The sequence below is a fragment of the Eurosta solidaginis genome, chromosome 4 (assembly GCF_040869045.1).
Source record: "Eurosta solidaginis isolate ZX-2024a chromosome 4, ASM4086904v1, whole genome shotgun sequence".
In the NCBI taxonomy this organism is placed as follows: Eukaryota; Metazoa; Arthropoda; class Insecta; order Diptera; family Tephritidae; genus Eurosta; species Eurosta solidaginis.
In genome coordinates, this window is record NC_090322.1 from 53,960,057 (window position 1) to 53,985,955 (window position 25,899).

General features: G+C 36.4%; 1 long non-coding RNA gene and 1 pseudogene across 1 annotated transcript; one reads left to right on the forward strand and one right to left on the reverse strand.

Moving 5' to 3' along the window:
* Window positions 1-1,695: 1,695 nt before the first annotated feature.
* Window positions 1,696-25,007, forward strand: LOC137248500 (RNA-binding protein Ro60-like; annotated as a pseudogene).
* On the reverse strand, window positions 10,083-11,639 carry LOC137249794 (uncharacterized). Its single transcript, XR_010952554.1, has 2 exons — window positions 11,136-11,639; window positions 10,083-11,070 (listed from the first exon to the last, which is right to left on the reverse strand). It is a non-coding gene; the product is annotated as an uncharacterized lncRNA (long non-coding RNA).
* Window positions 25,008-25,899: the final 892 nt, after the last annotated feature.

Genomic DNA, 25,899 nt, shown 5'->3' on the forward strand with positions numbered 1-25,899 from the left:
CGTGATTCATCAAATGAAAATGTTTAAAGAGGCCAATGTGCCCAACTACCTTTAGAAATGTCAACGAAAAATAAGAAAAGAAAAATCATCACGCAGGTGAAGGAGTAGCTGTAACCTTGGTCCATACTCAGGCGCCGAAATTTCCCCACAAAGGTCGAGGCGGTCGACTTAACGGATTCCTGGAAAAATTATCTCTAGAGTTAAATAAGTTATAAAGATTTTTTTGTTTCCAAATTTTCTTAGAAAAATTAGCTAGTTAGATTGGTTGCATAAATAAATTAATTAGGGATGTAACTATTTACTTGGTCTTTCTTACGATCACTCAGTGATATTTTCATATTGTAATTATGATAATTTAAAAAGAAAATTTGTGTACCATAAAACAGGGAATTAAGGTAATAATCTCGCCGATTTAAGTTTCCTGTAATTTTGGTTTAATTATATGGTTTGGAATTCCGACAAAGTTCACAAACTCGCATTTTCGGTATAAAATTTTAAGAGTTGATCTCGTAGGTAATACCGAAAATGGGCTCGCCCTCTTAAGTTCGTTAATACATTTTTTTTGTTTAATTAACACCATTCGATTTACTAGTGATGTCAAATTATGCATTCTAACATGTTGCCAGTGTATTTTCAAAAATAATTGTAGCACTAGCAGACAAGGTCGCTAGACATAATACATCGAACTTACAACATTCCCGTCATCGTCGCTGAGCTCACCGTCGCATCGATGGAGATCAAGTAAAAAAAAAAAAATATACTTCAATTACGTACATATTGTATTTTTTCAGTAGAAACATTTGTCGACGTGGTAGATTTGGAAAATATTTTTCATTTTATTGGTAATTATTAGGTGAAAAATATCCCTTTTGTCTTTACATTTTGAACCGCGATTTGAAATCTAAGTTTTATTGCGTTTGAACATAATAGCTAACACACTCACAACCTGTTTCATTACCGAGCACAAGTTCGTGTCTTTAGTCATTTCGTTTGCATATTTTTCCTTTGGCACAAGTTCGTGTCTTTAGTCGTTACGTTTATTTATTTTACGTTAGCGCAAAAATCGATTTGATAACTCAAAACAAAGCCCATATATTGAGGGGATTTGCGAATAATGGGATTTCCCAAGTAAGCTTAGAATGTTTGAAATTAATATTTATATAATTAAGTATAAAGCTACTACAATAAACGGACCAAACCATCTCATATATCAGAATAATAAATACTTATGTCGATTAATTAGATATCTTTTAGTCTTAGGTAATATTAATTGGTTTTTGAATAAACTGTAAAAAAAAAAAAAATAAAATTATCTAAACGCAGAGAATACGATAGATTTATGTTTTTGTTATATTCTTAAATGCAATCTAGCTGATCAAATAGAGTTAGTTATTACCTATTTTTCAATATATGTATGAAATCATCTATATATATAAAAAGAAGTGTACATTTTGATTGTCACTCCATAACTCGAGAACGGATAGAAAGATTGCCATGAAATTTTTAGGAAAGATACAGGAAGGAGAGATGATGGTTAGTTGATTTTGAAATCCCAAATCGGTTTAGCCATTCTTGAGTTATGATTTTTTTTAGAAAAATACTATATAAAAGAAAACAAACATAAGAAAAATTAAACAAATTCTTACAAACAATAACTTTCCAAAAACACTTATAGACAGCCTAATTCGAGAGAAAATGTCAAATGTTGAAAATAATATCAATACAAATACAACAAGAACCACAACAGATCAACCCAAACAGTATTACAGTGTTAAGTACATACCTAGATTAACCGAATACTTCTACAAGCACATTACGTCTGACAACAATAACATATGTTTAGCATACACATCGAATAATACGTTATCTAGTATCTTCACAAAAACCAAAACTCCTCTCAAAACTTCACAACAAAATAACATTGTCTATGAAATACCATGCAAAGGTAAAGAAAACGAAAGCTGCGATAAAATATACATAGGCACGACTAAGCGAAGTCTAGGAGTACGCCTAAATGAGCATGAAGCAGACATAAGGAAAAAGAAAATCGACACAGCGCTATCGCAACACACCACATCAAGCGGTCACTCAGCTGATATGAAAAATGTCAAAATATTAGACAAAGAGAAACGAACAAAAATCAGATACACTATAGAGAGCTTACGAATAATAGAGAAAAGGAACAAAACAGTAAACATAAAAGAAGACACGGATTGCATTTCCGCGGCTTATTTGTTATGCCTTTAAATTCTGTTGTTTAGTTTGACAATTGTACCACATATAGATGGTATTAGCGATATGTTTTTATAATAGAAAATTTAACATATATGTATATGTATGTAAGTCCATTTTCCTTTATTGTTTTTTGTTTGGTTTTAATTTTTGGACATTGTTGAAAATCTTAGTTGAAATCTTATTTTTATAATTTCATGTCAAATTACGTTGGTAAATTGAAAAAATATTTAAATAAATGCAGTTTCGCCCCTGAGGAAGCTAAGGTGCTTAGCGAAACGTTGGGACGTAATAGGGGAGTTTTACTTGCACTAAAAGCAACATTATGGTCAAGAAAAGCCTATCATAACACAAAAAAGAAAGTGGTGTTAGTTACACTACGCATAACTCAAGAACGGATGAATCGATTTGGCTGAAAATTGGTGGAGGGGTAGCTCAGAACCAGGGAACGGACATGGGATACTTTTTTCCGGTTCTGGCTAGGGTATTGAGATCAAAACGTGGACCTGGGTAATCCTGGAATATGTTTGTAGAGTATGGGTGTCAAATGGAAGCTGTTTATGAGTACTTTGATACTGGGTACCCCTGGGTGACTAGGGTCTCGAGATATAGGCCAAAACGTGGACCGGGCACCCCTAGAATGTGTTTATACAATATAGATATCAAATGAAATCTATTGATGAGTGCTTTAGTCCAGGGAAGTTTTCATACCTATTGGTGACTATGGTCTCGAGATATAGGCCAAAACGTGGACCCGGGCACCCCTAGCATGTGTTTATACAATATGGATATCAAATGAAATCTGTTGATGGGTGCTTTAGCACAGGGTAGTTTTCATACCTATGGGTGACTAGGGTCTCGAGATATAGGCAGAAACATGGATAAGGGTAACAATAGGGCGTGTTTTTACATTATGGGTATCAAATTGAAGCTGTTGATGTGTGCTTTACTACAAATTATTTTTTATACCGCTGGTTGACTTGGGTCTAGAGATATAGACCAAAACGTGGACCCGGATACACCTAGAATGTGTTTTTACATTATGGGTATCAAATTGAAGCTGTTGATGTGTGCTTTGGTACAGAGTAAGTTTTACACCGCTGGGTGACTAGAGTCCCGAGATATAGGCCAAAACATGGATCCGGATACCCCTAGAATGTGTGTGTATTATGGATATCAAATGAAAGCTGTTGCTGAGAGCCTTAAAGTAATTTTCATTGTGATATTCGATTTAGTCGCGTCAACCTGGCAAAACTTATAAATATGCATGCGAAGCCGAAATAAAGACATGAATTAATAATACCCACATACCTTTTTACATACGTCCTATTTGATTTGCCTGAAATTTGGTATATATATTTGCCTATATTAATATTTACGATGCTTTTCCGGGAAGTAGACCAGAGACGGACTGGGACTGTGATTAGGACTAGGACTGGGACTGAGGCTGAGACTGAGACTCGGAGTGGGACTGGGACTGAGACTCGGTATGGGACTGGAGCAAAATACATACCATCAAGAAAGAGAAAAACTTGAGAGAAGAGAAAAGAGAGAAGGAAAAGACTGAGAAAGAGATAGAATGAGACGAAGATGGTGATAGATGAAGCGAAAAATACGGAGGGAGGAGTGAATACAAAGATTAGAAAAAAGTGTAGAGGGGCGAGGGCAGAGTTAGACGGAAAAAGCTTATTAAAATGTATGCAGATAGACCAAAAACTTAGGGCAGAACAACGTGCCGGTGCTGCTAGTTGTACTATAAAAGAGAAATGGAATTCTAATTCTTTCATTTGGATGACGAAATGTAGGGAAAGGTTAGTATACCAGGTTTAAATGTTTTTCTTGGGTTAATGTACATAAAGTCAAAGTACATTAACAGGTTGGGTGGGTAAAGATGAGGAGGGAAAATTCCATCTTTCCAATCCCCCCATCGCTGGTTGCAATGACCCTTTTTGATTCCGCTTTTTTAAACATTTTTTTGTTTCGCTTCTTGAGTTTGGCTTTTTTTTTTGTTGTATTTTTATCTCCGTTCATGAGGTAAATAGTGTTAAATACCCTGCATACAGATTTTTGTTTCGTACGAATTTCGCGGTATGTGACCGAGACAAGCCCACTCCCATTTCCCTGAGTCAAACTTTTGTTTACAATTGAATGAACAGACAGCTGATTTCGAGCCCCATTCCTGGAAACGAATTGAGAGAGAATAAAAGTTTCGTATCAGGTCATCAGTGGCTCTGATATTGCATAAATGAAACGACATATTAGGTGTGTTCCGGAACTTTTATAAAAAAAAATGAAGTTGGTTGGTGATATGAAGAATTTTTGTTTACAATTGAATGAACAGAGAGCTGATTTCGAGCCCCATTCCTGGAAACGAATTGAGAGAGAATACAAGTTTCGTATCAGGTCATCAGTGGCTCTGATATTGCATAAATGAAACGACATATTAGGTGTGTTCCGGAACTTTTATAAAAAAAAATGAAGTTGGTTGGTGATATGAAGAATTTTTGTTTACAATTGAATTAACAGACAGCTGATTTCGAGCCCCATTCCTGGAAACGAATTGAGAGAGAATACAAGTTTCGTATCAGGTCATCAGTGGCTCTGATATTGCATAAATGAAACGACATATTAGGTGTGTTCCGGAACTTTTATAAAAAAAAATGAAGTTGGTTGGTGATATGAAGAATTTTTTTATGTTTTGCAAGGTCACCATGTTTCAACTATTTTATTCACAAACCATGGCATATCTGCGGCAATAAGCGGAAAAAGCAAAACTCACTTATTTATTATTTACCTTTTTTTGCTAGACAAGCAGACAAAAGAAGATAAGAAATATTTCATTCAATCTCAATTTTACGGAAATCTAAAAAATGCATTTCAATTTCTGGAAAATTAAGCACGCCCAATATTTATTCAGGTAGGTCTGTATCCGCCATTGGGTCACCCTGATCCACATTTCGGTCGATATCTCGAAAACGCCTTCACATATACAACTAAGGGCCACTCCCTTTTAAAACCCTCATTAATACCTTTAATTTGGTACCCATATGGTACAAACACATTATAAAGTCACCCCTGTAGCCCGTCTCTGTATCCTTGCGATACGAATTATATCGCAAAAAGCAACCCCGATGAATTTTTATCGCAAGGTAGTGTTTCTGTATGAGTGGTGAATATGTATTTTCGTTATTTATTGCGAATGGAGATGCCAAGCTTTTAGTTTTAAAGAAAGTATTGCATGAAACTACGCTGTTGTTGTTGTTGTAGCGATAAGGTTGCTCCCCGAAGGCTTTGAGGGAGTGTTATCGATGGGATGGTCCTTTGCCGGATACAGATCCGGTACGCTCCGGTACCACAGCACCATTAAGGTGCTAGCCCGACCATCTCGGGAACATTTATGTGGCCACATTAAACCTTCAGGCCATCCCCTCCCTCCCCACCCCCAAACTCCATGAGTAGCTTGGGGTCGCCAGAGCCTCGTTTGTTAGTGAAACAGGATTCGCCGCGGATAGGTGAGCTTGACAATTGGGTTTGGAGAAGCTATATATTGCGCTGGCAACCTGAAGGGTTGCACTACACACCCCTTGAATCTGGTATTTTACTCGCCTCTTACGACAGGCATACCTACCGCGGGTATATTCTGACCCCCTTGATTATATAAACATGAAACTACGCTCATACGACGTGATGAACCAATTTTCGTATAAGCCGTTTATTTGGACAGCGAAGTCTATATTAAATGGAAGATTTCACTGAGAAAACCTTTTCCGGTACTTATACGAAATGATGAAGACCTTTTCTTGTTCTGTAAATATGCTGCACTTATACAGCGTGAACAAAAACGTAAAGGATTTTCTAAAACAACCAAAAAATCTATTACATCCTGGTATGAAGATCAATCACCAGACAGAATACGAAAAATGTGGCTAGCACATCGTGGTGCACATGGTTATACGCATAAATCATTGCTTAAGCTTTGTCATATTAGTAATGAAACAATTGGTGCTGTGGATGTTGTTACGCCCTTCTTTAAAACTTGTACTGAATTACTCAAAGCAGCTGAAATAAGTGGAGATGCAGGGGAGCATGTGGAAAATCATATAGACGCCGATGCTGTATCTAACGATAGCAAGACAGAAAAGGATGCTAACTCAGATGGCGGTGATGTCGAAAAGACTAAAAGTAGTAAAATGTCGCCATCAGCTATATTGTTTTTGAGCAAATTGCGCACAACTAAAAATAAATTCGAAGTATTTAAAATTATACGTAAATTCAAGCTACGTTTTAATCAAGTGCTAGTACATTTGTACCGTTGTCCACAAGTTATGACGAGCATCACAATGATATTAGCGTCTCGACGTAATATGCGACCATCACAGTGCAAAGAGCATACATAACAAGAGACGTCAGTTCGTATGTTTGATATCAAACACTCTCTACAAAAGATTGGGGTTACTGACAGTTGCTTCTCACTTTTCATTTTAATTTTCGCCGCATGTCAAAACACTAGAGCAGTGTTGGCAGAACTTCTTTGCAGAAAAAAGGCTATATAGACAAAAATTAAAGGCTAAAAGAAGCGAAATAAAATTTTTTAAAGTTAATAATAAATATAAAGAAATGTAAGGCGCGATAACCTGTGAAGAGATTTTAGGCCGAGCTTCTCTTCCAATTTGCGGCGTACTCCTTTTTAATTTTTCTTACAAATTGGCGGGACGCGACCTACTTGTTTTATGCCGACTCCAAACGGCATCTGCAAGGCATATGAGTTTTCACTGAGAGCTTTTCATGGCAGAAATACACGCAGAGTGCTTGCCAAACACTGCCGAGGGGCGACCCTGCTTAGAAAAATTTTCTTCTAATTGAAAAACATTATTTCTAAAATTTTCATGTTGCTTTGTCCGGGGCGTGAACCCAGGATATTCGGTGTGATAGGCGGAGCACGCTACCATCACACCACGGTGGCCGCCACTAAGAATAAAAACTAAAGGTTAAAGGCAACTTGCCCATATACATAAATAAGTCTCAAAATATTTCAATATCACAGTGCTATTCATCATCTGATGTATGAGAATTAATGAGATCATTTCTTATAACAAAGTCGGGGCAGCATACAAATCGTGGCATTACAAAATCACAAACTCAGCCAGGTTACCTAGTTCAAGTCGATTCGCCTGAATGTACTAAATGTAAAATTTTGTTTTCAATTAATTTTTTCGCTGGCCATCTTATTGGCTCCATCAATGCAAGCTTTATAAAATTACCAAGAAGCAAACGTGATTTTCAAATAAATTTTTAATGCAGTGTGGTATCACTTTTATTAGGCTCAACTTGTGATTAAAATCTATAACGAAATTTGTTTGCTAATCGATCGAAACATCTACCACCAAAACTAGACCTCTCGTTCTGATAAGTCCGTTGTTTCATCAGCTACATATGTACATATATACAAAATTTGTTTTTTCGAAAATCCGACATTACTCCTTTATGTGCCGGAATAGCCTTTGTTCTGCTACAATTAAATGATTGAACGATTTTTGAATCTGTGCAGTAGTGAAAGACAAAAATATCAAAATCGTGGCTACTTGCTTAAAAAGCACCAAAATTGACAAAAAGGTACCAGCGCACCAAACAGAGCCCGAAGTGGCAACTGTGGTTTTCGCCGTGTATTTGCGGACAGCCTTAAAAAGAAATGTCAGTAACCCCAATCTTAATCAGCGAGTAGTTTGTGTTCGAAGCAAACATGTTAAGTGATGTCTCTTGTTGATTTATCCTCTTTGGTTATATGCTTGTGAGCGGGCGAGCGTAACTTAAAAGCCCAGGTAAGTCAATCACCAACACACCCACTTGATATTGTACAATTGTAGGTACACATATAGGTATATATATGTAGATTGGAATTAGTGAGCATGCACTAATACTGGGAAAACCCGAACATGCGCATAACGAAGGTGGCGCTCAACTAGTGGAACAGAGAACTACTAGATGATGTTAAGGCAATAATCATACATACATACCATGCAGAAAATCCAATGATACAAGCTATCGCAAAGTATGAAACTAGTCTTCATCTGTCCCTTTTTTTTTTGTTCTTTTTTTATACAAGAAACTGGTAGATTTTTTTTGCTGTATTCGAGGTATGGTAGATTTCGATCATATAAAAACAGTCCCAAACCGGATCGGATTACCAAGAACCATCTCTGTCCTTATTTAAGAGGAAATAGCCTAGCTGCGCCAGAGCAAGATGGCGAAGTACCCAATAGGGAAAAGTACCAATTTCGAACCCTAAGAGGAGGATGTGGGGAAATATAAAATTTTAGCTTTGGTTGTTTGCTATTCAACGATCGACAGTTACGTAGATGATTTATTTAGGGTTTACGCAATTTCGATCATTTTTTTTTTTGAACCAGTACGAATTTATGCTGGTACATTCCTGTTTTGTTTTTTTTTTTTTTTTGTTAAGCAAATTTGGATGGCGTGATCTATAACGTTATTTCTCATCTCTCTATACGAGTAAGGAAGTCATTGTCTGATCTGACTGTACAAAGGTATATCAAGAAGAAAAGAAAAAAAAACAATGTCTAACGGGAAGATCAGGCGATTATGCCGTTTGACCTATACCTAAGGAGAGAAGATATGGAAAAGTGGAAAACTCCCGGTAGAAGCAAAGGCTTTGAAGGCGTAGGCGAAAGATTAATAAAATCAGTTTTGATGTAGACATCGGCAAGACCAACACCGTGGGCGAGAACCACCCGAACACGCGTGTGTGCACAAAGTTTTACATTGAATACTCAATACTAATAAAAAAAAATATTAAAAAAAACATTAAATTTCCGAATAGCTGGTAATTATAAGTGCGTTAAAAATCTAAAGGTGAAATCCAAACGATTTTTGGAGTTTATTTCAATTTACCAAGAGTTTATGTGGAGACATCGGAATGACCTGGCTAGTGATGGACGATATGGCGATTTTGAGCTATCAGTGAAAATAGATATGACTATTTTTGAATCGCGGCTATTTTTTATAACTATAGCGATTACTTTATTTTAACAAGCCATTCTACACAGAAGATATGATGGGCGATACAGCGATTTTGAGATATCAGTGAATATGGATATGGCTATTTTTTACAGCTATGGCGATCGCTTTATCTCTAATAAGCGAATCTGCTATTATTTGTATACTTGGATATAAAAAATGAATGTTTAAATTTGTTTACCCGAGTAGATTGGATGCTATACATTAATTTTATTTAGTATACAGAATATATGAACCAAAATTGGAATAAAAAGAAAAAATATGTTCCTTTTATTGTAAATTGATGTAATGTGAAATTCTAATTTTCTGAGATGTTATGATACAATATTATTAACTGGCTTACGACAATATATTCAGACTCGTATTACACTTAATGAGATGAAACTAGAGGAAATAAATATCTATGCATCTTTGTTTTATAAATTTTGCTAATTGAAAATGCTTTGATTTTTAAATGTAAGATGAATCAACCCGAAATAAATCTGTATATGTAACACCATAAAATCATGATTTATTTACTATATTATACTACACCGATGTTTTCAGAAATACTCCGTATGAATTTATTCTGAAAGTTTTATTTGGCTGCATAATATTTGTATAGTAAAGTGAATCAATTTTTAATGAAAAATACAGAGGAAAAAATATAGCAAATTCTTTAAACTATTATAAAAATATTCTTTAGCAGAAAATTAGCTACCCACTTCAGTTCCCTAGAAATTAGCCGGAGAATTCAACCATATGACAAAGCTTGAATTGCATTTTTCCAAAAAACTTAAATTTTGATTGAATCTGTTTCAATAAGACGAGTGATATATGCTTCCATAATTCTTTTATTTTTCCACCAAAAACACAAATTTTATAAAACTTTTAACGGCTACAGCCTAGTATTAACTTATGAATAACACATGCATTAGTTTCGGTAACGTTTTACCAGGCGGTGCACCACCTAATTTTTATCGAAATTTATTAAGGTCGTATCAAAAGACGCATCTCGACCTCCGTTTTAAGAATCTGAGAGCGAAAATAAAGTTTTTATTTCTGTCAAAAGATATAAGCAAAAAATGGGTTCAAATTTCCATGTGGTTGTTGTTTTTTGCCACATTTGATGTACACACACACACACTAATGCAAAAAGGAGTTCTGTGAGCATTTTTTTTTTGATCCCCAAACCGGTGTCGGATCCACCCAGGGTAATTTTTTATAAGCCAGAAAGATGTTCTATGCAAAAAAATTGTTGATCGGGCCCCATATTTCGGACCCTCCCGGGGCGTTTTACGTGTTTTTGTAAATATCTTTTGACTGAAATAAAATTTTTGATTTTCGCTTTGGGATTCTTAAAACGGAGGTCTAGACGCGTCTTTTGATACCACCTTTGAAAAATTTAGATAAAAATTCGGTAATGCACCGTTTTGTAAACCGTTACCTTAGTTTCATATCCGAATCAGTTTCAGCAAGCGTAAAGTATGTTATTGTTTTTTTGTTTAAGCCAACGTCTTATTTCTATACCCTCCTGTGTTTGCGATTCTTTTAAATTTTTATCGTATTCTGTGGACCAAAACCTTTCTCGTATTGATAACCATCTTCATAACGCAATAGCACTTGTGATGGTTCAGTATCTATACCCGGCTTCTCTAAATCCCGAAATGTTGCATCAATATTTTCCTTCCATTATTCCTCCAATTTGTTTATTTGTGCTGCTGATATTTGTCGTTCAAAAACGAACGATCAGTTATAAGTGGTTTCCATTGTTCTTGATCCCAATTAATATCTTTCAAAGAGTTTGGCGCTGCACATGGTTGACTAAAATTTCAATTTATTCGTTTAAATAAATACACTTTTTAATATTTACTCCATATTCAGCTTACCGGCATAACAACACTACAACAGAATCAGCCTGTGCTGGAATTAATCCTAATAGAAGTACATTACGTACGCCACACGAGTAACATTTTAGTACTGTTTCTCCAAGTGGACCTTCAGAATGTAGGGTGACTTCCCTATGTTTAGCCCTCACCGAATGATTAACAATTTGGGATCCAGATGTGCTTCCACGGCCATTGCAAAACCATTTTTTGCAATTATTGCACATCACTTCGTCGTCGAAATTGTTGTTGCACAAGTTTGCTTTGTTCCGTTCGCCGTTTCCTTAATTTCTCTGCACAAAAATCAGCCCTTATTTACCACTATCTGTTGACTAGAAATTTTTTTCGTTGCGCAGTTTTTAAGACAACTATCCCGACTTTTCGATAATAAGTGGCAAACTTTTGTAAAAGTATATTTTTTCCAATTTTTGAGAAAATTATTCCTTTTTGTATCAATAAAAACTTTTTTACTCAGTCGGAAAGTAAAGCACAGATGAATAGTGATAAACGATATTTCACTATCGATGATTGCATCGCCGCTTTCACTATTAGTATTAGAACTTCGTGCTGAAGGAAAATCGCCAATCGCTATTGGCGATATTCTGCCAGAGGTGATTGCCATTCAAAAGAAGCGAATGAAGGAAAATCGCCAATCATTGATATATTTGGATTGCAATAGCTATAGCTATTAGCTATATAGCGACGATGCAATCACCAATAGCGAAGTATCGTTCCATCACTAGACCTGGCAAAAATTAAAATCGTCGGACCCAAACCCGCGTGCGTTGGGACTAAAATCCCCGGCTGTTCTAGATAATTTCTAAAGTTAATTGCTTAAAGTTGCTGAAAACATGGCGTAGAATCAAGTACATTTCATTTCGTGGACGGCTAATTCGTGAATGTGAATAAATGTCTAATAAATAATGCTCCAAATAAGATTTTACAGAGCGTTAAGATAATTATTGACAAAATTAATCAAGAGAAAATTTATATAAATAGCCTTAAAAATTAGAATTTTGTTGGCTAAGCTCAAAGTTTACAAAATATGTGGTAAATTGAAATCGAGTAGTAGCTAATAAAACGCTCTAAAGTGCATTGTGCAATAAAGTGGAATAACTATTAAAGTAGCGAAAAGCTTTCAGAGGGAGTTTCCCAACAGAATAACTTTCAATAGATGAAATACAGAACTGTCTATCCAACTGAAACTCTCCTACAATCCGAATATTCGCCAATTGCTAACAAAAATTTTAATAAATTTGACCCTCTACATATTTTTTCTTAACTTATTAGGGGGACTCATGTAACCGTATAAATGCCTTATAAAGTGTGTAAACGTATAAATTTATCTAGTTTACGCACGAGCTGTCAAATTTTGTATGAAAAATCATTTACACAATTTGTATAAATAAACGCGGTAAACTCAAAGGAATGCAACCTTGCAGACATTACAGCAGGCATTTTCATCAAAAATCTCCAAGATCAGCAAGTAAAGGCGTTTTAGTTTTGATTTTTCACTTAGTCTTGGCATTTTTTTAATTTGTATAACAATCAGAAAATGTTGTTCGGCAATAATACAGCTGATAAACAATCAAGTTTATCAAGAGTATTACTAGGTGCGTTCATATAACAGCGTGTGTAAATGGATATAATTTTACACCTTATAAGTTTATATGCTATCATGAGTCCCCTATTGTTCTTATTATGTGGCGAATGGTTTTCATTGTGCATGAACATACCCTTGATAGCATATCACGTATGGCGCCATAAGAATCGTACTGTTATGACGGGAGCTGGACTTTACGATCCCACAACGATATTAAAAGTAGCAGGCAAACTGCGGTGATCTCAAAGTAGAACTAAACCACAAAGAAATTACCTAAACCAATTAATAAATACTAAAAACTACAACCAACTCTGAGCCAGTTGTAAGCCAGATGAACAAATCGAGATATTGTGGCCATTTTGAAGTTCTAAACGCAATAAGAAAATAAAATCTACTTGCTTGACCCGAGAAGAACGGTGAAAAGTTTGTAGGAGTGATGGAAATTACGGCCACTAAAACCGTGATTCATCAAATGAAAATGTTTAAAGAGGCCAATGTGCCCAACTACCTTTAGAAATGTCAACGAAAAATAAGAAAAGAAAAATCATCACGCAGGTGAAGGAGTAGCTGAACCTTGGTCCATACTCAGGCGCCGAAATTTCCCCACAAAGGTCGAGGCGGTCGACTTAACGGATTCCTGGAAAAATTATCTCTAGAGTTAAATAAGTTATAAAGATTTTTTTGTTTCCAAATTTTCTTAGAAAAATTAGCTAGTTAGATTGGTTGCATAAATAAATTAATTAGGGATGTAACTAGTTACTTGGTCTTTCTTACGATCACTCAGTGATAGTTTCATATTGTAATTATGATAATTTAAAAAGAAAATTTGTGTACCATAAAACAGGGAGTTAAGGTAATAATCTCGCCGATTTAAGTTTCCCGTACTTTTGGTTTAATTATATGGTTTGGAATTCCGACAAAGTTCACAAACTCGCATTTTCGGTATAAAATTTTAAGAGTTGATCTCGTAGGTAATACCGAAAATGGGCTCGCCCTCTTAAGTTCGTTAATACATTTTTTTTTGTATAATTAACACCATTCGATTTACTAGTGATGTCAAATTATGCATTCTAACATGTTGCCAGTGTATTTTCAAAAATAATTGTAGCACTAGCAGACAAGGTCGCTAGACATAATACATCGAACTTACAACATTCCCGTCATCGTTGCATCGATGGAGATCAAGTAAAAAAAAAAAAATATACTTCAATTACGTACATATTGTATTTTTTCAGTAGAAACATTTGTCGACGTGGTAGATTTGGAAAATATTTTTAATTTTATTGGTAATTATTAGGTGAAAAATATCCCTTTTGTCTTTACATTTTGAACCGCGATTTGAAATCTAAGTTTTATTGCGTTTGAACATAATAGCTAACACACTCACAACCTGTTTCATTACCGAGCACAAGTTCGTGTCTTTAGTCATTTCGTTTGCATATTTTTCCTTTGGCACAAGTTCGTGTCTTTAGTCGTTACGTTTATTTATTTTACTTTAGCGCAAAAATCGATTTGATAACTCAAAACAAAGCCCATATATTGAGGGGATTTGCGAATAATGGGATTTCCCAAGTAAGCTTAGAATGTTTGAAATTAATATTTATATAATTAAGTATAAAGCTACTACAATAAACGGACCAAACCATCTCATATATCAGAATAATAAATACTTATGTCGATTAATTAGATATCTTTTAGTCTTAGGTAATATTAATTGGTTTTTGAATAAACTGTAAAAAAAAAACAAAAAAAAAATAAAATTATCTAAACGCAGAGAATACGATAGATTTATGTTTTTGTTATATTCCTAAATGCAATCTAGCTGATCAAATAGAGTTAGTTATTACCTATTTTTCAATATATGTATGAAATCATCTATATATATAAAAAGTGTTCATTTTGATTGTCACTCCATAACTCGAGAACGGATAGAAAGATTGCCATGAAATTTTTAGGAAAGATACAGGAAGGAGAGATGATGGTTAGTTGATTTTGAAATCCCAAATCGGTTTAGCCATTCTTGAGTTATGATTTTTTTTAGAAAAATACTATATAAAAGAAAGTGGTGTTAGTTACACTACGCATAACTCAAGAACGGATGAACCGATTTGGCTGAAAATTGGTGGAGAGGTAGCTCAGAACCAGGGAACGGACATGGGATACTTTTTTCCGGTTCTGGCTAGGGTATTGAGATCAAAACGTGGACCTGGGTAATCTTGGAATATGTTTGTAGAGTATGGGTGTCAAATGGAAGCTGTTTATGAGTACTTTGATACTGGGTACCCCTGGGTGACTAGGGTCTCGAGATATAGGCCAAAACGTGGACCGGGCACCCCTAGAATGTGTTTATGCAATATAGATATCAAATGAAATCTATTGATGAGTGCTTTAGTCCAGGGTAGTTTTCATACCTATTGGTGACTAGGGTCTCGAGATATAGGCCAAAACGTGGACCCGGGCACCCCTAGAATGTGTTTATACAATATGGATATCAAATGAAATCTGTTGATGAGTGCTTTAGCACAGGGTAGTTTTCATACCTATGGGTGACTAGGGTCTCGAAAAATAGGCAGAAACATGGATAAGGGTAACAATAGGGCGTGTTTTTACATTATGGGTATCAAATTGAAGCTGTTGATGTGTGCTTTACTACAGATTATTTTTTATACCGCTGGTTGACTTGGGTCTAGAGATATAGGCCAAAACGTGGACCCGGATACACCTAGAATGTGTTTTTACATTATGGGTATCAAATTAAAGCTGTTGATGTGTGCTTTGGTACAGAGTAAGTTTTACACCGCTGGGTGACTAGAGTCCCGAGATATAGGCCAAAACATGGATCCGGATACCCCTAGAATGTGTGTGTATTATGGATATCAAATGAAAGCTGTTGCTGAGAGCCTTAAAGTAATTTTCATTGTGATATTCGATTTAGTCGCGTCAACCTGGCAAAACTTATAAATATGCATGCGAAGCCGAAATAAAGACATGAATTAATAATACCCACATACCTTTTTACATACGTCCTATTTGATTTGCCTGAAATTTGGTATATATATTTGCCTATATTAATATTTACGAAGCTTTTCCGGGAAGTAGACCAGAGACGGACTGGGACTGTGATTAGGACTAGGACTGGGACTGAGGCTGAGACTGAGACTCGGAGTGGGACTGGGACTGAGACTCGGTATGGAACTGGAGCAAAATACATACCATCAAGAAAGAGAAAAACTTGAGAGAAGAGAAAAGAGAGAAGGAAAAGACTGAGAAAGAGATAGAATGAGACGAAGATGGTGATAGATGAAGCGAAAAATACGGAGGGAGGAGTGAATACAAAGATTAGGAAAAAGTGTAGAGGGGCGATGGCAGAGTTAGACGGAAAAAGCTTATTAAAATGTATGCAGATAGACCAAAAATTTAGGGCAGAACAACGTCTGCCGGTTCTGCTAGTTGTACTATAAAAGAGAAATGGATTTCTAATTCTTTCATTTGGATGACGAAATGTAGGGAAAGGTTAGTATAACAGGTTTAAATGTTTTTCTTGGGTTAATGTACATAAAGTCAAAGTACATTAACAGGTTGGGTGGGTGAAGATGAGGAGGGAAAATTCCATCTTTCCAATCCCCCCATCGCTGGTTGCAATGACCCTTTTTGATTCCGCTTTTTTAAACATTTTTTTGTTTCGCTTCTTCAGTTTCGCTTTTTTTTTTGTTGTATTTTTATCTCCGTTCATGAGGTAAATAGTGTTAAATACCCTGCATACAGATTTTTGTTTCGTACGAATTTCGCGGTATGTGACCGAGACAAGCCCACTCCCATTTCCCTGAGCCAAACCGTAGCATAGCAAGGTATGCAGACCCGTCTCGGAATCATGCGCCTGACCCTTTTTCAGTAGTAAAACGGCAGCATTCGGCAAAAGTTCGTTAAAGAAATAAATGGCGCTCAACGTGGGGCCTAAATGCTATAAACTCCTAGGTCTGTTCATCGTTACCGAAATAAACCTACGTGTGGTAGGACAAGTTGGTTTTTTTTTTTTTCATTACGACTAGTAGTGGATAGCAAACAAAGAAAAAATTAAGCTTATAAAACTGATCATCTTGTCAAGGCTCCCAAATTTCCCTATTAAATAACATTTTTCGCAGTGAATAAAAGAAAGCAGGATTTGCAAAGCTTGGATTAATTCGGACTCTGACCGCTGACTTTTTTCACTGAATTAGTATCATAAGCATGATATCTAAAGATTTGAGATGGATTACAGATTGACATATTTATTATGTATTTTGTCTTCGGAAATACAAATTTTTTAAATTTTTTTCGTCTGTGGGACTGTTGGAGTCAATGGATTTGTAGAAAATAAATATTTTTATACTTACATCTGACCTTGATCCACAGCCACAAAATCAAATACGTTCCATATTTCAAGCAAACGGTGAAGCATTTACTTTTGGATTTTGATCTGTTGCAACGTTGCGGCGATTTACCAAAGTATAAGCTTAGCCACTAACCTCATTTTTATCCAGAATACATGTACACATAAAGGAGTTAAGCAACCGCGAATTATTAAGTCTAAATTATTAACCTTCCCTACAGAGTAGTCATCATATTATATTTTATTAATTAGTTGATTTAAAAACGCGATCGATTGATTGTTTTCATTCCTAATCAATTTCCGGTAGATACCTAAACATTAACACACGATTTTTTTTATTAGTTGAGTGCTATGATGCCAGTGACACGTAGTCCTGATAATGCCTCTGGTGGCACTGAGGGTGCTCACCAGTTCTGTGCCATATGCACCGAAACCTTGTTAAATAGTCAAGATACGGGAGAAACGGTGAGCCATCATTGTTTCCACTTAACTTGCATCCATACCTGGTTAGATAATAATGACACTTGTCCAATCTGTAGAAGTCCCTGTTTCGCAAAATACCTAAAAATCTTAGAAAAGGAAAAACTGAGTATGCCAACCGGTACTATTCCTCGAGAACGACCGAATACGCGGCTTTACGCGCAAACTAATCCCCAATTCCAAACTTATCCGTCAACTGACCGTCGACACGGTCAAACGAATAGTCCACGATACCGACGCGCGACTAATCCACACCAAAGCGGAATTACTGAATAGCGAGTGCAGCAATTAGTTTCTGAATCAATGCAAAACTTTCGTGAAGTAATGACCATGGATATTCAGAATATGTTACAAAAATTAAATATGGATAGAAATACTAAACCATCTCCAGCTGTTTCTCGGCGAGAAGAGCAGGTGGAATGGCCACGCGACGCACCGTATCCAGAGCAACTTACTAATGACAATGTTCGGTATGAGAGACGGCCTGAGTCATTAGGCGTTAGCCGATTGTCTGTGGCAAACTGTCAAATCTTATTCGAAATTGGCAGGTTCGTTTTAGCGGGTCGAAAGGTGGCATATATGTAGACCAATTTATTTATCGAGTAATCACGTTAACTGCCCTACACCTGAACGGAAGTTTTACAGTACTTTGCCAACATCTACACTCATTGTTTTAAGGCAAAGGTTTGCAATGGTTCTGGCGTTACCGGCAACGCACGAATGATCTGGATTGGTTTGATTGTTGCGAGGCCATGCGACGCCAATTTAAGGATTTTTCGACAGACGCCGAAATACGCGATGACATTCGAAGAAGAAAACAAAAATTTGCTGAGCCCTTTGATGATTTCATTGAAGTTGTAATGCAAATGTCCGACAAGTTGAGAACCCAAATGAATGAAACAGAGCTAGTCGAGATTTTGATACGCAATTTGAAGTCCGGCTTGCGCCACGAAATTTTACACCTCGAAATAACGGATATTGCTAGTTTGAGGAAAGCAGCGCGAAAACATGAAAAGTTCTTTAACGATATTCACAATGGCTCCTTATATTAAATCCAACCCTATTATTCATCGGGTTATTATTAGTTTTTGTACTATCTGGTGAAAGTATCTGAATGTTTTCGGTATTGTCATCATTTGAATGGGTTGTTCACCATAACCGTGTTTGGTGTTTAATTCCGAGGGCGATACGATGGATGCTCGTCTGGGATTCGACGGACATCCTTCTTCTAGTTTTCCGATGCAACGGTGCATTTAGGACATGTGGGTTTATACATGTTTTCAGCGCCACAGCCGTGGCAGAAGATTTTCCTGGGCTTGAGACAGTCATGATATCTCTGTCCCATCTCTTGACAATTCCAACATTTTAGCTTACTTGCCTCAACAGCTTCTACGTTGCCGAGTTCTTCGTCTTCGTTGGTGTTGGTAACATCCGAATTAAACACATTGATAGTGTATGTTTGTTTGCATTTATGTCGACGTGTTACCACCTTATAATGTTCTACCAAGATAAAAAGATATTGTTGCAGAGCTGGCAACACTATTCACCACCTTCATTTGTTTTCGTTTGTTTAATTGCAACAACGAAAAAAGCGACAATAGTACCGACGGGTTTTCCGCGAATAAATTTTAAACGAGATAAAAAATGTAGTTTCTGCTTTCCGATTCTTAATCTTGACGCAAATACGCGTCTTTTGATACCGCTATCGATATGTGCGACCCGAATTTCAAGTGCAGGACTTAAGTTGAAATTTTACTAATTTGGAAATTAAAAAGTTTATATTTCATAAACTAAGAGTTTCCTAGAGTTGCGGATGATAATTTTGTGATTTTTAAGACCCCCGCCACCCCTCGAAAAAAAAAAGTTGGAAAATCGTGGCACCTTATTCAAAATATTCCCCGAATAATACAACTGTAGAATTTTCTACAGATTTGAGTGAAGCGTTATCTAGAAAACCCTATCACGTTCGTTTGGCGGAGTACAATAGTGCGAGAAAAAGAATATTCTCGGGCATAGAGAACAACCGTACTCCAACCCGTTCCAGTAAGCGCATATCAGCCTATTGGAAGCGTAAGAAAGCATTGCTTAATTCTGTTATTTCCTCTATAGTTTACAATAATTCTGACATTCGACCATACGCAAATATAAAGATAATAGATAAACCATATTTAACTTTATTATATAGCGGAGCAAATAAGAGCTGCATAGAATCTGAATTAGCAAAACTAATTATTGAAGGTCCCAAGAGAGATTACCAGAAGCTTTTAGGTTCTGTAAAAACAGCAGATGGGAAAAAGCAGCGCGCGGCTGGAGTCGTAGAGCTTACGATAGATTTCAACAATCGTAGAGAAACGATTGAGTTTCTTTTAGTACCGTCTGTTGCCAGCAACGTTATATGCGGAATGCACTTTCGGCAGAAATTTGGTCTGCAAGTTCAAGCTGAACCATGCATAGATCAACTTACGGACGAAGGAGAAGACCCCGATGTGATTCCGCTGACCTCATTACAGAAACGCCAACTTGAGATAGCTATTTCTGCCTTCCCTGCTTACGAGAAAGAAGGCCTTGGAACTACGAAGTTAATTGAGTTTTGTTTAGACTCGAGAAAGCTTAATGAAGTAACGGTGAAAGGCGCGTATCCTATTCCGAATATAGATGGACTGATAGCCCGACTACCGCCTGTATATTGCATATCGAAAATTGACCTGAAGGATGCCTTCTGGCAAATGAGTTTGTCTAAGGAGTCTCGTCCAAAAACCGCATTCACAATACTCAATCGACCATTGTACCAATTTACACGCATGCCATTTGGTCTTTGTAATTCACCACAAACAATGTGTCGATTGATGGACATGGTTATCCCGTACAATCTCAAGACTCATGTTTTCGTTTACCTAGACGATTTGTTAGTTGTCTCTCAAACGTTTGAAGAACACATATCGCATCTGTTGGAAGTGGCAGCACATCTAAGAAAAGCTGGTCTAACTATCAGCATTAAGAAGAGTAGCTTTGGTCTAAATAAAGTTAAATATTTAGGATTTGTAGTTGGGAATGGGACACTAGCGGTAGATTAAGATAAAGTGAAGGCTATTTCTGACTATCCATGTCCGAAAACCTTTCGTCAAGTACGCCAATTGTTGGGAATGGCAGGGTGGTATAGGCGCTTTATTTCCGACTATGCTAGCCTCACGTTTCCACTAACCGAGCTGCTCTCTAAGAAAAAGAAGTTTGCTTGGAATACAGCAGTTGAAGAGGCCTTTCAGCAGCTTAAAAATAAACTTACAATGGCCCCTTATTGATTCACCCTGATTATTCGAAACAGTTCATTTTCCAATGTGAAGCATGCCAGTACGGTGTTGGTGGTCTGTTAGCTCAAGCTGATGAAAATGGCGAAGAAAGGCCTATTGCCTTTATGTCCCACAAACTGAACAGAGCGCAGAGAAATTATACCGTCACTGAACTGGAATCTCTCGCAGTGGTTATGGCAATAAAGAAGTTCAGGCCATATATCGAAGGGCACGACTTTAAAGTCGTAACCGACTACGCGAGTCTGAAATGGCTAATGCGCCAAAAAGACTTAAGCGGAAGGCTAACGCGGTGGGCGCTAAAACTACAAGGTTATAGCTTTTCCATCGAGCACAGAAAAGGAAGCGATAATAAAGTCGCTGACGCGTTGTCTCGCGCTTTTGACGAAACCGGAAATGTGGAGGAGACAGAGTTAGAGATTTTGCCAGAAATAGATTTGGAATCGTCGCACTTCGAATCCGGTGAATACCGAGAACTACGGGAAAAAATTTCCAACAGTGATATGCCAGACTACAAAGTAATAGACAAATTCATTTACTATAGGAATAATTTTGAGACCAACACGCTCCTTGAAGAAGATGTGTGGAAACTGTTTGTGCCGACTGAATTAAGGTAAAGCGTTATTTACTCGGCTCATAATTCGCCTAGTTCAGCACACGGTGGTATAGCCAAAACAATTGCGCTGGTAAAAAATTATGCGCTATCCTGTGACCTTTGCAAAACCTCGAAGACGCCGTCGTACTCGCTTCGCCCTCCGATGGGACAGCAAGCCAAGTCAGAGCGACCTCTCCAACGATTGTATATCGATCTCATTGGACCTTTTCCAAGATCAAAAAGGGGAAACAGGTATATTTATTGTCCTCGACCAATTTTCGAAATTCACTTTTTTGCAACCACTAAGAAAGTTCACAGCCAACTTAATAATAGATTTTCTTAAAACTACAATTTTTGATTGCTTTGGTGTTCCTCAGACAATAGTATCCGATAATGGAAGCCAATTTGTCAGCAAGGAGTTCCATAATTTCATTGACAAATATGGAATTAGCCATGTTCGGACAGCGGAATATTCACCTCAAGCCAACGCCTCGGAACGCGTAAATCGCTCAATTAACGAGGCTTTGAGATCCTTTGTACGCAAGGATCATCGGAACTGGGATGCTTACGTAAGCAGTATTAACTGTTCTTTACGAAATGGTTTACACAGCACAATAGGTCAGTCGCCATATTTCGTTGTTTTCGGACAAAACATGGTAACACACGGGAAAGACTGCGGTATCTTGAAGACTCTAGGATTGATGTCGGAGGGTAGTGCTCGACTTAGTAGGGAGGATCAATTCGCCATCATTCGCGAATCAGTTAACTCCAAAATGAAACTTGCGTATGAGAAAAACACAAGCACATACAACCTACGCGCGCGTATGCGGGAGTTTACCCCAGGACAAATCGTGATACGTAGAAATTTTGTGCAAAGTAATTTAGGAAAACATTTCAATGCTAAACCTGCCCCACAAGGTGTTAAAGCCGAAGTGATAAAAAAGGTTGGAAACGCTCATTACTTGTTAGAAGACATAGGGAACAAGCATAAAGGAACATACCACACTAAGGACATCTGGTCATGAAAAGTCACAACATCAGCAACAATTACCTGATTTTCTTTCATAATTATTACGAATAATTAACCGAGGGGCAAAGAGATCAACAATAACAAAATTATGAAAGTTGCAGCCGTTAGGTACCGACTAGCATCGGTTAGCTTCTGTCTGGTTGGGGGGAATTTATGACGAGCATCACAATGATATTAGCCTCTCGACGTAATATGCGACCATCACAGGGCGATATCATTATCACAACATCCATAATAATTGAGTATTGCATATCAACATGTTTGTTGTATTGTACCGAACACTGGTGCGAATTAACACCATTCGATTTACAAGTGATGTCCAATTATGCATTCTAACATGTTGCCAGTGTATTTCAAAAATAATTGTAGCACTAGCAGACAAGGTCGCTAGACATAATACATCGAACTTACAACATTCCCGTCATCGTCGCTTAGCTCACCGTCGCATCGATGGAGATCAAGTAATTAAAAAATAAAAAATATACTTCAATTACGTACATATTGTATTTTTTCAGTAGAAACATTTGTCGACGTCGTAGATTTGGAAAATATTTTTCATTTTATTGGTAATTATTAGGTGATTAATATCCCTTTTGTCTTTACATTTTGAACCGCGATTTGAAATCTAAGTTTTATTGCGTTTGAACATGATAGCTAACACACTCACAACCTGTTTCATTACCGAGCACAAGTTCGTGTCTTTAGTCATTTCGTTTGCATATTTTTCCTTTGGCACAAGTTCGTGTCTTTAGTCGTTACGTTTATTTATTTTACTTTAGCGCAAAAATCGATTTGATAACTCAAAACAAAGCCCATTTATTGAGGGGATTTGCGAATAATGGGATTTCCCAAGTAAGCTTACGAATGTTTGAAATTAATATTTATATAATTAAGTATAAAGCTACTACAATAAACCGACCAAACCATAGAGAGCTCGTATATCAGAATAATAAATACTTATGTCGATTAATTAGATATCTTTTAGTCTTAGGTAGTATTAATTGGCTTTTGAATAAAGTGTAAAAAAAAAAAGGACGTGTGGCACTCGGGGACTGCCGCGGTAAAGCTATTACATATTATCAACTTATGCAATAATAATATTTATGCAACATTTTATTTTTTTTGATATTAAAAAAAGTTTTGTCTTAAACTTTAACTTTAACTTTGACTTTAACTTTAACTTTAGCTTTAACTTTAACTATATATTTAACTTCAACTTTAACTTTAACTTTATGATAGAGATCCAATTTTATGTATTTGGCCTGTTGCTAAAACCGAACCTTTTTCGAACCTTTTTTGACAAATATCCGTTACGGTTTTTTTTTGGTTTAGTCGCCAAGCCCGCGATAAAATCTATGCAATAGCTTAAAAATTATCTAAAAACAGAGAATACGATGGATTTATGTTTTTTTTATATTCTTAGATGCAATCTAGCTGATCAAATAGAGTTAGTTATTACCTATTTTTCAATAAATATATGAAATCATTGTAGTATAAAAGAGAAATGGATTTCTAATTCTTTCATTTGGATGACGAAATTTAGGGAAAGGTTAGTATACCAGGTTTAAATGTTTTTCTTGGGTTAATGTACATAAAGTCAAGGTACATTAACAGGTTGGGTGGGTAAAGACGAGGAGGGAAAATTCCATCTTTCCAATCCCTCCATCGCTGGTAGCAATGACCCTTTTTGATACCGCTTTTGTTATAAATTTTTTTGTTTCGCTGTTGAGTTTCGCTGGCTTTTTTTTTTGTGTTGTGTTTTTATCTCCGTTCATGAGGTAAATAGTGTTAAATACCCTGCATACAGATTTTTGTTTCGTACGAATTTCGCTGTATGTGACCGAGACAAGCCCACTCCCATTTCCCTGAGCCAGACCGTAGCATAGCAAGGTATGCAGACCCGTCTCGGAAGCATGCGCCTGACCCCTTTTCAGTAGTAAAACGGCAGCATTAGGGAGAAGTTCGTTACAAAGTTATGGAGGTTTTGATACCAACAATGTCATACATTCAAGTACTAAAGAATTGGCGCAATTTGGCACGCCACAATCACTTTGAAAATCCCAAATTAATGAAACTGTGTCAAAGTTTGCTCGAAAATAAGAAATTGTTACGTAAAGTTAACATAAATCCAATAGTGTTCCTTATGCAAATGCGTGGGTATTGCGCGATGATATAGCAAAGTTGACACCGAAGCGAGTTGAAGCTTTGAAGATGCCACTCTTGAAGCAACTATACGTGGAATCTTTTGGTAGCAATGAAGCCACTGGTTTGCGTATGCACATCAGAATAAATATACAAAAGAACTATAGGAAGGGGAACTTTCTGAGGTAAATGTACATAATTATTTTCGGTGAAAACGTCGCAACCCAAAGGTTCAAAATAATTTCGGCAAGGCGAATGCTTTTTTGCATTGTGTCGTGAATCCAAATGTTTATTGCTGTTTGTTTATATATACTAACATTTTATGTTTTTATTTGCAGACAAATGAAATAAAAGATGGTCTAGAATTTTTGGATCTTACTAACCAAGCTCGAAAAGTGACTTCGAGGACTCCAAAACCAAAGACAAACTCTACCGTACTCGACCCAGCTACATATCAATTGACCCCACGTGGTTATAATACATTCGGCGGTGCTTATGCCGAAAAAAAATCACATGGAAGACCAAGACGAAAGGCAAAGAGAATTTAATAATGGGTAACAAAAATTAACTTGCGAAATTTTAAATACGCTGAAAGCCATGCACGAAACCCTAAAGTCAATAGAAATGTCGTTAAAACCACAGTCGATTAATGATTAAATTACCATTATACACATTCTCAAAAACCATTACAACTCAAAAATTCCCAGCATCAGCGTTTTTCTATAAACCGGTTGAAAGAACATATGTATCTCTAGCGACCGACAAAAAAAACCGTGACCGTAGTCAAAAATATAGGAGCAAAATTTAAACACAAATATATGTAAATTCTATCTATTTTACGTTGTTTGGTCAATTTCTAAATTTTTTTCATGATTTTATGTCAAAAAGGATAGTAATTAATTTGGAACACTAAAAATTCGAGAAACATTTTAAGTCACCTCAAGCTTTAAAATTGCTTTCTTAGAATTCTTAAAAACTTTCTGAATATGCATTTTTTTAGCCCCAATCCTCTATATAAACTTATTTCTTTTGTTTGGGAGAATATGCTAAACATCCTTCAGAAAAAAAAATTGTCAAAAATAAGCAGACATTTTAGGAAGATTAAAGTTGAATTTTGTTTAGCTAGAATTGATGGAATTCTGGTTTTCTCGAATTTTCTTGAATTTTGAATAAAGTGTTTCAAATTAATTACTATGCTTTGTACATACATACAAAGTACCTATTTCATACAAAACTACTTATG